We start from the raw sequence: 10,423 nt of genomic DNA on the forward strand, positions 1-10,423 counted from the left end.
AAATAAGTTCATTTGTACTATTTTTTAGACTCCACATATAAGTGATATCATGTAATATTTGTCTTTGTCTGGCTTAGTTCACTCACTATGACAATCTCTAGGTCCATCCATGTTGCTGCAAATGGCATTATTTCATTCTTTTTTATGGCTCAGTAATATTCCATTGTATATGGATATACCACATCTTTTTATCCATTCCTCTGCAGATAAACATTTAGGTTGCTTCCATGTCTTGGCTATTGTAAATAGTGCCTCTATGAACTTTGGGGGGCATGTATCTTTTCAAATTAGAGTTTGTATCTTTTCAAATTAGAGTTTTCATCTTTTCCAGATATATGCCCAAGAATGGGATTGCTGGGTCATATGGTAGCTCTATTTTTAGCTTTTTAAGCAACCTCCATACTGTTCTCCATAGTGCCTGCACCAATTTACATTCCCACCAACAGTCCAGGAGTGTTCCCTTTTCTCCACACCCTCTCCAACATTATTTGTAGACTTTTTGATGATGGCCTTTCTGACCAAAGTGAGGTGGTATCTCATTGTAGTTTTGATTTGCATTTCACTGAGGACATTTTTGAATGGGTTCCTGAAATACTCAGAGAGGCAGCAGGGGGAACAGGATCAGTTCTGAGAAAGTCCCCTCCCACCTCAAGCTCCTGACTCTTTTATACCTTTGGCTCCTAAAGCCACAGCCAGGGTTTTCTAACCTTAGACTCTCCCACCTGTTGTTTCCTCTTCCCCATTCTCTTGGTTGTTGGCTTCTTATCCTTTAAGTTCAGGATTAATTATCACCCCTCTACAGGCCTTTACTGACCAGTGTGGAGCCCCCGCTATGACTCCAGCTTACAGTGGGCTGGTTGTTCCATGGCCACATTAGCTTCTTTTATTTGTTCGTTTTCTTGTCAGTGGGATCACCTATGACTCTAAGGTCCACAAGGGCAGGTGGACAGGGTCATCCTGGCGCTAGCGTCTAAATATTTATTTATTTTGGCTGCACCGTGTCTTAGTTGCAGCATGCGGGATCTTCCTTGTGCCATGTGCCTTGTGGCACGCGGGATCTTTAGTTGCGGCATGTGGGCTTGTTTAGTTGCGGCATGCAGATCTCTTAGTTGCAGCATGCATGTGGGATCTAGTTCCCCGACCAGGGATTGAACCCAGGCCCTCCTCATTGGGAGTGTGGAGTCTTACCCACTGGACCACCAGGGAAGTCCCCTGGCACTAGCGTCTAGCACAGTTACTCTCACCTAATATGAAGAAGCCCAATAACATTAGTTACGTGAGAGGAATGAAAGTTACTATTTCCTTTTCATTTATCACACACTCATGGAAAATGTACTGAAGCATGAGTCCTTTCTCAGCTGTGCCGTAAGATCTCTGTAGGAAATTCATGCAGCTTATTTAGCTGAGGCTGGCTGCCATTCGACCTTGGGTTACTCGAGACCCGGAATAAGATTGTCATAATGTATTATTCAGGTTAATACAGTTTGATTTAAGGCTCATCTCCATTTGAGTAGTTGGTGACGGTTCTTCCTACTATTTAAAAGAGAAATGAAAATGCCTTCACCTTGGGCCCCTAGTATCTACAAAAGGAATATCTTATCCAGCATGGGAACCAAAAAACTACAGTCTCTTTCCTTTCCTTACAAAACTTCTGGATACTGTGCTAATACTACAGTAGTACTTGCCATAATGATTCTCATTTTACTAATGATGAAGATGGGGCCCAGAGAAGTTAGATAACTTTCCCCAGGCTCCAAACTCAGCAAGTGGAAAGAGGCAGGATCCAAAGCCAGGTCTGTTCAACGCCAGAACTCATATACTCAACCCTGCTACAAATGAAGAGTCCAATTGTGAATAGCATTGTCTGAGCCTGCACCACGAAGAACCTGGAATAAGCATCCTAGGAAACAAGAAGAGAAGGAGAGCTGCCCAGGATCCCTTCCTTGGGACACATCATCACAACACATACAAAAAGTCTCTAAATGCAACAAGCAAAGGCAAGCCTGACATTTCCAAGTGATTAAATATATGGAGGAGAGAAGAATAAGATGACAGGGGTAGGCAGGGCTGATTGGAAAGCCTTTCAAGAAGATGCATGTAGTTCAGTAGATTTTAACTAGAGAGAGAGGGATGGAGGAAGGAAGCATATGAGCAGGGCTTCCCTGGTGGTCACTCCTGGCCCCTTCAACACCATTAGCTGTATGACCTTTGGGTTCCGGCTTGAAATAGAGCCAGGAAGGATGAGAAGTATGGCCAAGATATCGCATGTCTTAGCACAGCCACTATTGGCCTAGGGATTTGAGGCACCTACAAGTTGCTTTGAGATTCTTGAGGAACCGGGGTGGTGACTTTCAGGAAATAAGTTAATCTCTGTTTCCTCTCTGCTGTTGTGAATAAACAGTGTGACAAACTCCAGTGTGACAAACGGACATGGGGCTGACATCAATAGTTCCTGACACTTTCGCTGGAGTAGGACCCATGAGAGTACGTCTTCCAGTATGGCTGCACCAAATCTGAAGTAATTATAATTTACTTCCCTGGTGGCGCAATGGTTAAGAATCCGCCTGCCAATACAGGGGACATGGGTTCGAGCCCTGGTCCGGGAAGATCCCACATTGCTGTGGAGCAAATAAGCCCATGCATCACAACTACTGAGCCTGTGCTCTAGAGCCCGCGAGCCACTACTGAAGCCCGTGCGCCTAGAGCCTGTACTCTGCAACAAGAGAAGCCACCGCAGTGAGAAGCCTGCACTCCGCAATGAAGAGTAGCCCCCGCTGTCCACAACTAGAGAAAGCCCATGCACAGCAATGAAGACCTAATGCAGCCAAAAATAAATTAATTAATTAATAAATTTTTAAAAAATAGAGAAAATTATAGGTTGAGTTCTAACAAAAGGAACATTTGTTCCTGCTGTTCAGGAGACCTCCTAACGCTCTATAGGTCCTTTCTAGAGGACAAAGCCTTCCTCCTCTCAAAAATGATACCACAAAGATCTCGGCTTCATTTAGGAGGATTAACTCTTTAAAGGTTTGGAACAGTGGATTCTGCGTAATGATAAGACAAGGAAACAAAAAAATTTTGAGGCCTCCCTACAACCTCTCCCCCCTCCCCCAGGGTGGGCTCCCTGTGGATAAAAGTATGATTCATTTATTCTAATTTCTTCAAATTTCATTGACTCTGTGTTTATTCTTCTTGGACCATGCTGTGCTATTTAGTATGCATTTAAAGTGCATTTTAGTGGCTATTTAAGGAGGCACGGGGGCTTCCCTGGTGGTGCAGTGGTTAAGAATCCTCCTGCCAATGCAGGGGACAATGGGTTCAAGCCCTGGTCTAGGAAGATACCACATGCCGCAAGGTAACTAAGCCCGTGCACCACAACTACTGAGCCCGTGTGCCACAACTACTGAAGCCTGTGCGCCTAGAGCCCGTGCTCCTCAACAAGAGAAGCCACTGCAATGAGAAGCCCGCGCACCACAACGAAGAGTAGCCACTGCTCGCCACAACAAGAGAAAAGCTCATGCACAGCAACAAAGACCCAACACAGCCAAAAATTAAATAAATAAAAATAAATAAAATAAAATAATAAAATAAAATATTAAAAAAATTTATAAAGGAGGCACTTGCTTATCGCCAGCATTTTATACGTGTATCTAATTAAGTTCAGGTTCTTGTGTTAATTATCATCCAGTTCTTTAAAATTTATCAAGCTATCTGATTTTAATGCAATCCTACTGCAATCCTAGTGATTATGTATTTGTTCAACTGATCAAAAAGAACACATTAAATACAGACATGTAAGGTGAATTGCTTGAATTCATCTAACCATTAGGTTTGATCATAAAATGTTTATGAGAGTAAGATATACAATTTTAGTTGGACTTCATATTTTTAGGGCACCCACCATCAACTGTTATAAGCAGAATTTCACAATGTTTGTTAGTTTCAAACTCTGTCTTGACTGTGAATTACGTGTGTCTAAATTTCTTTTTAAAAATACAATACTAAATAAATAATACTAAGTTTGTTTTTTAAGAATTCTCTCTCTCTCTCAACATCAAGAATACTTTTTAAAAATGTCCTCTTCAGCTAGGATTTTAAACTTTCACAATGGGTGTGTCAAAAAAGGTACTCAGTCCTTTTTTCCCTCACAGAGCAGATGAGTCATCGGGCCTGAACACTCAAATTCTTGCCACGAAACCCACAAACGTCCCAGGGTCCATGTCCATTCTGTTCCCCTTCCCTCGTGTGACAGCCGAGGATCCTTCCTCCTCCCATCCTCAGCTACTGCCTTACTCGTCCCCTGAATCTCAGCCTCGCCAGCCTTCTCAGTAACCTCCATCTGGTCAATCTGTAGTTTCCTTTGGTACTTAAATATCCTCCAAATTACTCATATTTATAAAACACCCCCCACCTGACCCAATCCCCTACCATCCACTACTGGTTCTATTTTATCCCCAGATTTGGAGCTTTACTTCGTAAAGTGCACGTCCTCACCAACCTTTCGTTTTGTACCCACTGTAGTCGAGCTCCCGCCCCCACCATCCTCCAGAGACTGGCGCAACGAGCTTACCTACGACCTCCCTGTTCTAGATGCTCCTCGGACCTTACTTTGCTTGTCTGCCGGGCAGCATTGTCACCACCGACTGTTCCCTCCCTTTTTATTTGAGTTTTATTTTTTAGTCTTTTTTTAACATCTTTATTACAGTATAATTGCTTTACAATGGTGTGTCAGTTTCTGCTTTATAACAAAGTGAATCAGTTATACATATACATATGTCCCCATATCTCCTCCCTCTTGCGTCTCCCTCCCACCCTCCCTATCCCACCCCTCTAGTTGGTCACAAAGCACCAAGCTGATCTCCCTGTGCTATGCGGCTGCTTCCCACTAGCTATTTATTTTATGTTTGGTAGTGTATATATGTCCATGCCACTCTCTCACTTTGTCCCAGTTTACCCTTCCCCCTCCCCGTATCTTCAAGTCCATTCTCTAGTAGGTCTGCGTCTTTATTCCCGCCTTGCCCCTAGGTTCTTTTGATGATTTTCTTTCTTTTTCTTTTTTTTTTTTAGATTCCATATATATGTGCGTGTTAGCATATGGTATTAGACATTTCTCCAGAGAAGATATACAGATGGCCAACAAACACATGAAAGAATGCTCAACATCATTAATCATTAGAGAAATGCAAATCAGAACTACAATGAGATATCATCTCACACCAGTCAGAATGGCCATCATCAAAAAATCTACAAACAATAAATGCTGGAGAGGGTGTGGAGAAAAGGGAACCCTCTTGCACTGTTGGTGGGAATGTAAATTGATACAGCCACTATGGAGAAAGTATGGAGGTTGCTTAAAAAACTAAAAATAGAACTACCATACGACCCAGCAATCCCACTACTGGGCACATGCCCTGAGAAAACCATAATTCAAAAAGAGTCATGTACCACAATGTTCATTGCAGCTCTATTTACAATAGCCAGGACATGGAAGCAACCTAAGTGTCCATCGACAGATGAATGGATAAAGAAGATGTGGCACATATATACAATGGAATATTGCTCAGCCATAAAAAGAAACGAAATTGAGTTATTTGTAGTGAGGTGGATGGACCTAGAGACTGTCATACAGAGTGAAGTAAGTCAGAATGTTCTCTCCTTTGTGAAGCAGTCTCTTACCTTGGCTCCTACAAAGCAACATTCTCCTGGATAACCTCAGGTCTCTGGCTCCTTCCAAGTTCCTTTATTGGTTGCTCCCCTCCCCCTCCTCCCCTCCCCCTCTTTCTCCTCCCCCTCCTTCTCCTCCTCCTCCCCCTCCTTCTCCTCTTTCTCCTCCTCCGCCCCCTGCTCCCACTCCCATTCTTGCTTCTGCTTCTGCTTCTTCTTCTGCTTCTTCTTCTGCTTGTCCTTCAAATATCCTTTAGGATCCCGTCCTTGGCCCTTTTCTTACTCAGCACCCACTCTCTGGGCCATCTCTCTCATGGCTTTTATTAACATCTATATGCTATTTTCAAATCTATATCCTCCTGTCATCCTCTCATTCACACAGCAGGCAGCATATTTGTCATACACAGATCTTAACCTATCACTTCACTGAATACACTCATCAATGTGTTCCATCGCTTTTAGGATAAAATCAAAACTCTTTGCTGATCAGAAAAGACCCCAGGATTTGGTCTTACCTTATACTCCAGCCTCAGTCTCTTTCCAGTGTCCTCCTGGAATTCTACATTCTGGCTGTGCTAGACCACATTCACAGTTTCTAATGGTCCATGCTCTTTCAACTCTCAACCTTCCTCCATCCGGTTCTTTCTACTTGGAGCCCTCCTCTGACGGCCCACCCACCTGTCACCTTCAGGTCTCTGGTTAAGTGCGGCATCCTTTGGGGAGAGCTGTCCTCACCTCCAGGCTAGGTTAGGTCCTGCTGACTTCCGTCCTCTCCTATAAAAATATTCACTATATCTTTATGACATTCATGTTTAATTGTTCACTGCTATATCCCACCTCCTAGCCCAATGCCCAATATACATTAGGTGCTCACAACTATGTTCTAGTTGAATGAACAAATTTACCTAAATGATAATAGCATTATCTGAACATATTTGAGAATTTTCACATCCCTTCAGGAAGATGGGCCTTGTGTTCTCCCATCTGCAAATCAGCTGTGCTCCTAAACCAACCTGTTCATGCAAAACAACTAAGCACTTGTATAAAACTGGGGAGGAAAAGGTGGGAACTCCAAAGGCAGCTGTGCTACTCTCCTGCTGTAGGAGACTCGGTGAGAGCTTAATTGAGAAGGTGTCTAACATGTGATTTAAATAACTCCTGGCTTCCTTTCCCTTTAGTCTTGCTGGGTGGTTTGCACATATTCTCTGTAACCTACTTGGAGTATTACGATTAATAGCTGATCATGAAAACATTGTCCCTTAAATATTTAAAAAATATTTAGATGTGGCTGTATTAACTCTTAGACCTAGATTTTTTCAAAAGAGGGGGAAACCCTGTGATTTCTAATAGAGAAACAGGATTAGATATGCAGACATTAACTTCACAGAAACACTTCTAGGACCACAGTAGTTTCACAGAGTTGAAAAAAAAATCTTTTCATATACCCGCTTCTGGGTGAGTGACAAGTGATGGGATGGGGTCTTCCTGGGGCCCTGTGGGGATGTTGCTTCTGTCCAGATCTTGCCCTACTGATTTTCAGATTTTACCATTTTGTAAATATATTAGCCTGAATTTTTCCCTTTCTATAGCAGGACCCAAAATACTGGGAAATCTCAATCTAAGATAAACAAAATGTTTCATGAGAATCCAAAGATGACATTTAGTAAACCATCAGAATGGAGAGAGCCACCCTGATCTCCAGCAGCACCAAGAAGGGTACGTAGTCCCACTGGGAAGGGACGTGCGCACAGGCACACGCTGGATTTTAATTGGAGGTTGTTTTTTGGTGTATTTTGTTGTTGATCCTAAAATACATGGCTGGGAATGGAACAGTGGAGCTTTAAATGCAGTTAAATGGAACATAGCAGGGAGAGTGCATCATCACCTGGCTGGTTGAGCAGCAAGAGTTTCTAAAGACATGAGAGGGAGTAGATGACCTTTCAAGAGCCCTCTTGTCCAAAGATTTTATGATTCCATGCACGTCCTCTGTCTAGACACGAAGGGTGGGTGCTCCTGCCTGCTTTTCCTGCTATAACGTGGGGAGAAGTATAACTGCTCCACCTACAGTCAGATCCCAGAAACTGTTCAGCCTCAGCCAGAAAAAAACAACAAAACAAAATAGGGGAGAAAAAACCTACTGGAAAGAACATAACTGCAGAGTCTATGACAAAGAAAATTCTCCCCAAATTATATTTACATTTAGTCCAGCCTTTAAAAGCAACTGTAACTTTCATATCTGTGTTTTTCACAGTTATCAACATTCATTCATATATTTAATGTCTATTATGTAAGACCATTTCATGAGAAAAGGAAGAGACTGAAGGTTTGACCCTTCCTTTGACAAGTGAGGAACAAAGACCTGGACAGGTGAATTAGCTGACCATGGTTATTCAGTGACCCAAGCCAAGACCAAGGTGTTTGACTACTGATAAGACAGAGGTGTGAAGATTTCTCTACTTCTGAGACTGATCCAACACTGCGGTGCTGTCATCAAACATTACACCTCAAATTCGTCCTCCTTTCACTCACAGGCCCTGGTCCTCACTCCTCAGTATTACAGACAACCTGGATGCACCTTGTCCCTCTTCTGGCCTCCTCACTTCCTTACCTCTGCCCTTATAAACTTCTTCCCAGTTCTATAAACTTGCCAGTTCTTACCAGGCTCAGGTCACACTAAAGACCTGCCCTGAAGGCTCTTCTCCAGACACCACATGGCTTTGCTCGCTCTCTCTCTACATCCAGGTCTCTGCTCAAATGTCATCTCCTCAGAGAGGGCTTCCTCGACCACCTTCTCTAAAACAACACCCCATGAGTTCTTCATTCACTATTTTTATTTTAAAAAATCAATCAAATATCTTCTGAAACTTTATTTTGAAGTGTAATGCATATACTGAACCATGCAGGAACCACAAAGCACTCCTCAACCTTCTGGAACTCCAGTGCCTGCAACCAGACTGTCCCCGACATGGGGTCTTCCCTCCTTGACCCTACCTGACCTGCAGGACTTAATTGCTGAGAAACAGGAGGAGGAAGAGAGAAAACATTTCCTTAACCCTTTGATTCACGTATGGTCAGAATCCAGGGAACTGGTCTGTCTTGTTTCCAGTGGAAGGTACAACTCTGAGTGAGAAAAAAAGGAGCCGCTCTATCCTTGATGTGGGGACCATCTTTGATTCCTCTTTACTTCCCCTTTTGACTCCCTCAAGGCACTCAGCAAATGAATAAATGAGAAATGTGTTGTTGGCTAAAAAGACAGTATTTAAGATTCTGCAGATTAAATATTTGTACCTAGTGCATAGTATGGCACCTAGTAGGGGTTCATTAATTACTGAAGACAATGACATTTCAACCATTTTATTAATTCATTCAGCAAAGTATTTATCAAACCTCAACCATGTCTTGGGCAATCTGTAAGAACACATGGTTTAATAAAAGGCTGATTCACACGTGATCTCTACTTTGTAAGAATCTGAGTGGGGTCTAGAATAAGTAGGATACATATAACAATGACAGATAACAGAAAGCAGTCAGTGCTGATAGGACTGCCAGTCAAGGGTTTTGAGTTTGAAGGAGTTAGGAGAACAAAGCAAGGAAGCTCTTTTCCCCTTAAACTGGTTTCCTTGGATATCCTTTTTCATGCTCATCCTGGCAACCTCATGGCCTCGAACTTTCCTTCTTAATGGGTTAATCCCAAATCTCTTTGTTCTGATTTGTCTCTCGGTTTCCATCCTCCTCTCAGACATCATCTCTATTGAGATACTCTGCCTGCACTGCAAACTCCATATATCAAAAACAGAAGTCATAATTCTCTGCCAATCTAACCTTGCCTTCTTGAAGATGGGAGGAAAAAAAAAAAACATGATACAGGGCAATGAGTTGGGAATTCATAGCATTCAGAGACAGAGAGGCATGGACAGAGACAGCAAAGATGACGACTCAATAAAAGTCTTTGGGGGGCTTCCCTGGTTGCACAGTGGTTAAGAATCTGCCTGCCAATGCAGGGGACATGGGTTAGAGCCCTGGTCTGGGAAGATCCCACATGCCACGGAGCAACTAAGCCCATGTGCCACAATTACTGAAGCCCATGCGCCTAGAACCCATGCTCTGAAACAAGAGAAGCCACCATGATGAGAAGTCTGCGCACCACAACGAAGAGTAGCCCCAGCTCGCCGCAACTAGAGAAAGCTCGCGCGCGGCAACAAAGACCCAACGCAGCCAAAAATTAAATAAATAAATAAAAATTTAAAAAAGTCTTTGGGTTTTTTAAAAACATATTTAGTGGAGTATAATTGCTTCACAATGTTAGTTTCTACTGTATAACAAAGTGAATCAGCTATATGTATACATATATCCCCATATCCCCTTCCTCTTGAGCCTCCCTCCCACCCTCCTTATCCCACCCCTCTAGGTCATCACAAAGCAACGAGCTGATCTCCCTGTGCTATGTGGCTGCTTCCCACTACGTATCTATTTTACATTTGGTAGTGTATATATGTCAATGCTACTCTCTCACTTTGTCCCAGCTTACCCTTCTCACTCCCCCTGTCCTCAAGTCCATTCTCTACATCTGTGTCTTTATTCCTGTCCTGCCCCTAGGTTCATCAGGACCATTTTTTTTTTAGATTCCATATATATGTGTTAGCACACGCTATTTGATTTTCTCTTTCGGACTTACTTCACTCTGTAAGACAGGGTCTAGGTCCATCCATCTTACTACAAATAACTCAGTTTCCTTTCTTTTTTTTTTTTTTTTTTTTTT

Source organism: Monodon monoceros, unplaced genomic scaffold, assembly GCF_005190385.1.
Source record: "Monodon monoceros isolate NGI ecotype Baffin Bay Population unplaced genomic scaffold, NGI_Narwhal_1 Super_Scaffold_7, whole genome shotgun sequence".
Classification (NCBI taxonomy): domain Eukaryota; kingdom Metazoa; phylum Chordata; class Mammalia; order Artiodactyla; family Monodontidae; genus Monodon; species Monodon monoceros.